The following is a 7,665-nucleotide window of genomic DNA, read 5'->3' on the forward strand; positions in this document are numbered from 1 at the left end:
AGAGAGAGAGAGAGAGAGAGAGAGAGAGAGAGAGAGAGAGAGAGAGAGAGAGAGAGAGAGAGAGAGAGAGGATTCCATGACTTTTTATCAATAGAAATTTATATTTGAGGTAGACCTTTCATGCCTCCTACTTCCATTACATCCTATTTTGGAGTGAATTATGTGAAGACCTAGCTTAGTAGAGAAGGCTCTAATGCTACGAAATTTGAAGGAAGAGTAGAAGAGGTTGACCTGCAATAAGGTGTATAGATTTAGTGATAGTGATGATGAGTACATCATTGGAACTCCTGAAAGATTTGCATAGAGGAAATCTGTGTGATTTCAAAGAGTTGAAAATGACTTGATAAGACATTATCAATTCCATGCTGCTTTGAATTATTGTCATGTAAGGAAGACATTCAATACTCTAAGGCAGCGGTCTCCAATCTTCCTGGCTGTGCAGACTAGCTGGGGGTGGAGAGAGGATGGTTCCATGCAAGGGTGGGAGAGCGCATGTGTGCTTCCGCAGCTCCATTTGCACAAGCAGTGAGCACACATGCCTGCCACTTAGACATATGGAGCATATGTAAGTGAAGTGCGCATGTGCACACTCGCTGACCTCTTCCATGGGCTGGTTTTGAATGGACCGTGGACCATTAGTGGGCCACAGCCTGGTGGTTGGGGACCCCTGCTCTAAGGCAATTCATTTCAACTGGATCAGGTGTCTCAAACTGTGGGTCCCAAACCAATAGGGAAACGGGAGCAACTTAAAAGTAACTTGCAAAATTTAATTAAAGCTGTTCAGGGAATCCCTTCAAAATTCACTCCAATCTTTGCTCCCTTGCTTGATGTACCCAAATCAGAGTGAGTTTGTGTGGCCAAAATAGGAGTAAGTTTTCACAATGCTCTGACTTTACCTGCACAAGCCTGGAATTCAACAATAATATTTTCTTTTCCTATCAAGTATTTGTTTTTGTGCTTTGGTAAACCTCAAAGTTTATTATCTGAATATGATACCTGATGTTTTCTAAAAAAAAAAAAAACGTAAAACTGAGTTTATTTCATTTTTCCCAGTAATATTCTATATTCTTACCAATTAAGAAGCATTATTTTAAAAACGAGAAGAGGTGATGCTCCAAGTAGCATCAGCCTATAATTCAGCAGATGTTTTAAAAAGTTTCATTTGAATGATTTGTATGTCAAAGACAGGGAGAGACAGTATACTGTATTTAAAATAGACTATATAATGGGTGGGGAACGATGGTCCCTTTATGACTTGTGGACTTTCGCTCCCAGAATTGAATCTGGCTCAGGAATTAACCTGTGTTAAATTTTCATCTGCTGCCCAATGTTATTATTATTATTTATATGTTTGGTGCTATAATTAAAAAAAATAACAGCAAAGCAAGCAAAGAGACACAATGGAGCATTTCATTTTTCTGGATTACAGGTGGTCCTGGACTTACGACCACAATTGAGTCCAAAGTTTCTGTTGCTAAGCGAGACCATTGTTAAGTTAGTTTTGCCCCGTTTTGAGGCAAGACCTTTCTTGCCTCAATTGTTAAGTGAATCACTGCAGTTGATAAGTTAGCAACACAGTTGTTAAGTGAATCTGGCTTCCCCATAGACTTTGCTTGGAAGGTCACAAATGGGGATCACGTGACCCCGGGACACTGCAACCGTCATAAATACGAACCAGTTGCCAAGCATCTGAATTTTGATCATGATTCCATGGGGTTGCTGCAATGGTTGTAATTGTGAAAAACAGTCCTAAATCACTTTTTTCAGTGCCGTTGTAACTTCGAACGATCACTAAATGAACTGTTGTAAGTCGAGGACTACCTGTACGTTTCTGCTTTCACAGATTGTTTGCTACATATTCAGTTAACCTTTAAAATACAAGGCAAAGCCACACAAAAGCAGTAAAAAAAAACAGCAACAGAAAAATATTCTTATTGACCACAGATAATCAGATATCTTCATTGGTCTCCTACAATTTCACATTGTTCCGAGTAGACTTCTTTAGGGAGGTCATCTATGGTTCACTCCAGTTAGTTCTGTTCCCAGAACCTGATGAAGAAGAAAAAAGTTACACCCCACACAATCAGTACTCAAAATTGCATGGAAGTTTCTGATATTTTCTATAAGGATCTTGCTTCAGTAGCTATTTTAGCTATACTGATAAGGTTGAATAACTTAAAGATTTCTTCCACATCAAACATAGGACTGTTTTTAAGAAGCAAATCTTTCTGTATGATCTCAATTGTTGGAGAATTGTTCATAGCTCAATCCTAATCTCATTTTTTTAATTTCTTTAATCCAACAGCATATATTTTTACAACTACTTCATGAAGTATATCAAAATGAGAAATTACTGAGGAGATTTATTATTTGATCCTAGTTTATTTAATCTGTTCACTGTTATGCTCAAAATTAGATTCTTAAACCAGATTTATAATCCTAATTGACAGACTTACAAACAACTCAAGATTCATTTTGGGCCCAACAAAATTTTGGATTTAAGCTGATTTCCAATCTTGAGTCATTATTGGACAAAAATGTGGCCATCAAATAGCTAATGCTCCCTTCTCTGATCAAACAGCTACTGCTCCACTTATCTAAGTGAAAAAGTTGCTTAGTGAAACTAAATAGGGCTTATGATCTTATTTCAGCTTTCATTTTACAGAAGGTGGTAAATTCAAGGATTGGTCATAAAGTTACTGTTTCATCACCATTTTAACTGCTAACACTTGCTAAACAAGGCAGTCACTAAACGGGGTAGTCACTAAGCAAGTTGCAAAACTATACAAACATTAATTCTGCAGTAGAAGCTCTTCAGCATCCCATAATGTGTAATAGACACATTCTGTGGGGAAGTAGTCTTCTTTCTTTTGGTACATTTTGTCCAGATACGGCACCTTTCAAGACCTGCTGAAGCTTCTGCTTTTTATTCTCATATTGACGACTTAGCATCTACAGCCTAACCATGCCCTTTGTCTATATCAAGTGCTTCCTGTTTAAATTATTATCATTTTCTGATGTTATATATGTTGACGGCAGGCAAGATTACTTTATGCACAAAAATGGAAAGACACTTTGATTCCCGCAATGGACAAATGGCTGCAAAAGTTGATGGAGTTAGCGGAGATGGCTAAATTGACTGCTTCGATTAAAGAAAAAAACCCGCAACTTTTGTTTCTATTTGGAAACCACTTCTGGACTTTGCGCTTGAGGTGGGAAAAAATGAAAGTTTGATTTTGGGTTTTACCAATTAGATAGGTTTGTTGTTATAGAAATGGCTAGTTTATACTACTATGTAAAAGTCAAAAGTTGAGATCTGATGTTATCTTATTATTCTACTGCACCAAAGGGAGTTGGAAGCCAACGCCATTTCTTTCTTTTTCCCCTTTTTCCTACACTTTTCCCTTCCCTTTGCCCTCCCCTATTTTTCCTACTATTTTCTTTTCTATTTTTGTATTTTATATTATAAACTACATATCCCTTGACCAACGGATATCAGTGGAAGGAGATACAATAAAGGAAATTGAACAGTGTGTTAAATGGGGTTGGCAGGCATTCGACAAGCTAAGCATAATTTTCAAGAACAACCTCCCCAGTGGTGGGATTCAAATATGTGAACAACCGGTTCTCTGTGTGGATGCCGCTTCTGGATGTCCATTCTGGGCCTGGGCAACAAAAAATTAGCTACCGGTTCTGCCGAACTGGTGCGAACTGGCTGAATCCCACCACTGAACCTCCCCCTATGCCTGAAGAGAATTTTTTTTCGATCGGGGTGTGCTACCTGCTCTAACATATGCCAGTGAAACAGGGACACTAACCTCAGAATCAGTACAAAAGCTACGAATGGCACAAAGAGCCATGGAAAGATACATGCTTGGCATTACAAGGCAAGACAGAAAAACCTGCACATGGATTAGAGAACAAACGAAAGCATATGATATCATCAAGAGAGTAAAAGAATTGCAATGGAAATGGGGCGGGTCACATAGCAAGAAGGACTGGTGACAGGTGGACCAAGGCAGTCATAGAATGGATCCCACTTGATAATAAGCGTCCACGAAAGAGACTTAAAACAAGATGGGATCAACAGCATCAGCATGTATTGTGGGTCCAATTGGCAAAAAAAAGCTCAGGAGCGTATAGGTTGAAAACATTTGGAAGATGCCTTCATCCTGCAGTGGATAGACAATGGCTAAAATGATGACGATGATGATGATGATGATGATGATGATGATGATGATGATGATGATGATGATGATGATGATGATGATGATATTATAAACTAATTTTAAAAATTGTTATTATTTTCCTTGTTTTCCTGGTGGGCTTTGCTTATTTTATGTATTGAAACCTACCGTGAAATTCATAGGAATATGAGGTTATAAACATCTTAAATAAGTCACTGGACAAAGTGGCTAGACCTGTTACTTTGGAATCACAGACTCATATATAAAAGGTGGTTTGGGGGACCTTTTATAAAAATATCTGTATTTTTATTTTTTTGCTGCAGTACATTGCCACCTAGTGGTGAAATCTTATATTTTCCCAAGAATATGCATTTTTTAAAATGTGTGCTTTAATAAGGTTATTGTCCTAGCCCCAAGAAGGATTTGAAAAGGGAATCCATCCCTGACTTGCTTTATCAAGACACAGCTTAATGAAGCAAAAACAGTATAAAACACTGTTTTCCTATCACTGTTATAAATATTTGTACTGAATGATATGCAGAGTAATCCTATACTTTTATATTTATAATGTTTTATGGAATTAAAGCAGTACTTACTTGCAGATAGTGGGGACAGAACATTATTTCAATGGAGACATTCATTAATCACTGGGTTCTTCGTTCTGGTAGCCCTTAAATTCATTCTGTACCATTTCTGCATACATTTTGCTAATGCTACACAAAAAATGCCAAATTCTTTGCATCGCCATGTGTATTTTTCAAACTGTACGCATTTTTTTATTTTGCTTTTCTCTAAGACAATAGCTGTATTTGCCCAATGTGTACATTTCCCCAAGCATTATTTCCTGAATATAAATTCCACATGCTTTCTCCCCTATATCTATATAGATGATTATAGATCTTTTTGAGATGCAAGCTGCACTGCAAACTTGGAAAATAATTTTTTGAGTGATTAAGAACAGACTTTGGGGAATGAAAGATAGATAATCTCGTAAATAAAATGAGATTAAACAAATAAGACCATCATAGGTGTCACATAATTTCCTACCCAGTGAGATGGATAAACAAATTGATTGAAATCAAGTAAATTTAAGATTGAGATGACTGACCTAGCTATCAGAAAATTTGGATTGATTAAGATTCCACTCCAGAATATAATCTAGAATTGTGACCATATGAAGCAAAACTGAAGATGAGAGACAGACTTTCATAATGAATTGAAACTGTTCGTAGTGTGTATGGGATGTACTCAAAAAGAGCAGAAACAGAAAAAGATATTTATATTAATTCCATTTGAATGAAATGAAAATTAAATGAAAATCTCAAATTCCAGAAGGTGGCAGCATCTACCTGACATTGAAAGAACTCAAAAGCTAAGCAGGGTTTGCTCTGGTTAATATTGGATGGAGAATATTCAGGTTCCTGTGCACTCAACTGGGGAGTTATCAAACATCCTGGAAAAAGACATGATAAACCACTCCTTTTGCCAACAAATTATATCTGTATTAGCATGCAATCCCTAGGAATCAACAGCATCTTTACTTTTTAAAGTTAAATATGGTTAATTTGATTTAATGAATCATTTAATATTAAATAAATTCAGCTACAAATGAGGCACTTTGACAGCCATAATTTGGCTGTATAAAAAAGCTGCATAAACCCGGGACCTTAACTTATGGGTCCATGTTCAGTTTCTTGCATCTTGAAATAGGATTGAAAATGACACTTTTCTGGAGCTCTGGAGAAGCATTATCAATCAATGTACACACAATAAGGAGGTGGGTCAACAAAAGTCTGACCTGGGGTACATTCAGACATCTCAAAGCCACTGGTAGACATCTGCCCGCCGGGTTTTCAGGCATTCCATCAGCCAAGGACCCGGGGTAGGGGCGGGGGGGTAGCGGTCATTATAAGGGAGAGCCTCTGCCCAAGGGAGACCACTGTGCCTCAGATAGACGGCGTGGAGTCACTCTTCGTGAAGTGAGGGCAAGGGGTGCAAGTGGGCTTGTTGATTATATAACTGGCTCCCTGCTATGTATCAACAGCCCTGCCTGAGCTGGCTGACGTGATAGCCGGGGTGGCGGTGGGGACCCCCAGACTTATGGTCTTGGGGGATTTCAACCTGCCATCAGTGGGTGAGACGTCGGCGGCAGCTCAGGAGTTCTTGGCTTCCATGACGGCCTTGGACTTGACCCAATTAATTCATGCCCCCACCCACACGGGTGGACACACGCTGGATCTAATTTTTGTCTCTGGCCAGTGGCNACAGTCAGCCAGATGTTCAGACTGGATTTGGCATTTTGTCTACCTATCGAGTCCTTACCCAGGACCTGGGATAGGCAGATGTGGATGTTTGATGGTATTACAGATATCGTCGCAGGATGGAAGCAGTTCCTAGTAAGGCCGCCTTTTGCAATTGACTAATAGCAAATTTGTCAATGCCAATGGTGTTCAAGTGGTGCTCAAGTTGTTTTGGGATTGCACCCAAGGCGCCTATTACTATTGGTACTACCCTTGCTTGCTTTTGCCACAGTCTTTCTATTTCTATTTGTAGGTCTTTGTATTTTGATATCTTCTCCAGTTCTTTCTCATCTATTCTGCTGTCTCCAGGCACTGCCACGTCCACTATCCAGACTTTTTTGTCTTTCTTATCGACAATTGTTAAGTCCGGGGTGTTATGTTGCAGGTGCTTGTCTGTTTGAATTCTGAAGTCCCAGATCAGTTTAATTTTATCATTTTCTATGACTTTCTCTATTTTATGATCCCAACAGTTTTTGCTTACAGGCAAATGATATTTCTTGCAGATCTTCCAATGCACCATTGTTGCTACTTTGTCATGCCGCTGCTTGTAGTCAGTCTGCATGACAAAGTACTACAAGCAGCGGCATGACAAAGTAGCAACATTATTATTATTATTATTATTATTATTATTATTATTATTATTATTATTATTACTACTACTATTATTATTATTATTATTATTGTTATTATTATTATTATTATTATTATTATTATTATTATCATCATCAGAGAAAGGCCTATCAAATGTGACTGAAAGATGGCCCATGCATTAGGAAGATCCTCAGTGTTGTTAGTGAAGGTAGCTCATCCCATATCCTGACTCCAAATTGGTAAATTTATACATCAAAAGCAGAATTTTCACCCTGGTTCAAATAGCCAGCACAATTGCCTCAATAAAGGTGTTATATGTACACAACAGGCACTGCGCTCAGCAACCTGGCGACCATGTTTTCCATCAGCCGCAGCTTCTAGCTGTGGGTTGCATGACAGGAACCTTAACACGTATAAGATGTAAACGTTTGGAGGATATTGCTGTAGATAGGGATCTTCTTGCTTTATCCAGGGAAGGTTTTATTTGATATAATAATAGGTATTTTTTGGCCACTGATACCGAGGATTCTAAGTAAACCTCCAAATGATGTAATTGAAGTTTCTGATGGTGCATTTCCCATTAAGAA

The sequence above is a fragment of the Protobothrops mucrosquamatus genome, unplaced genomic scaffold, assembly GCF_001527695.2.
Source record: "Protobothrops mucrosquamatus isolate PMUCROS unplaced genomic scaffold, P.Mucros_1.0 scaffold43, whole genome shotgun sequence".
NCBI lineage: Eukaryota > Metazoa > Chordata > Lepidosauria > Squamata > Viperidae > Protobothrops > Protobothrops mucrosquamatus.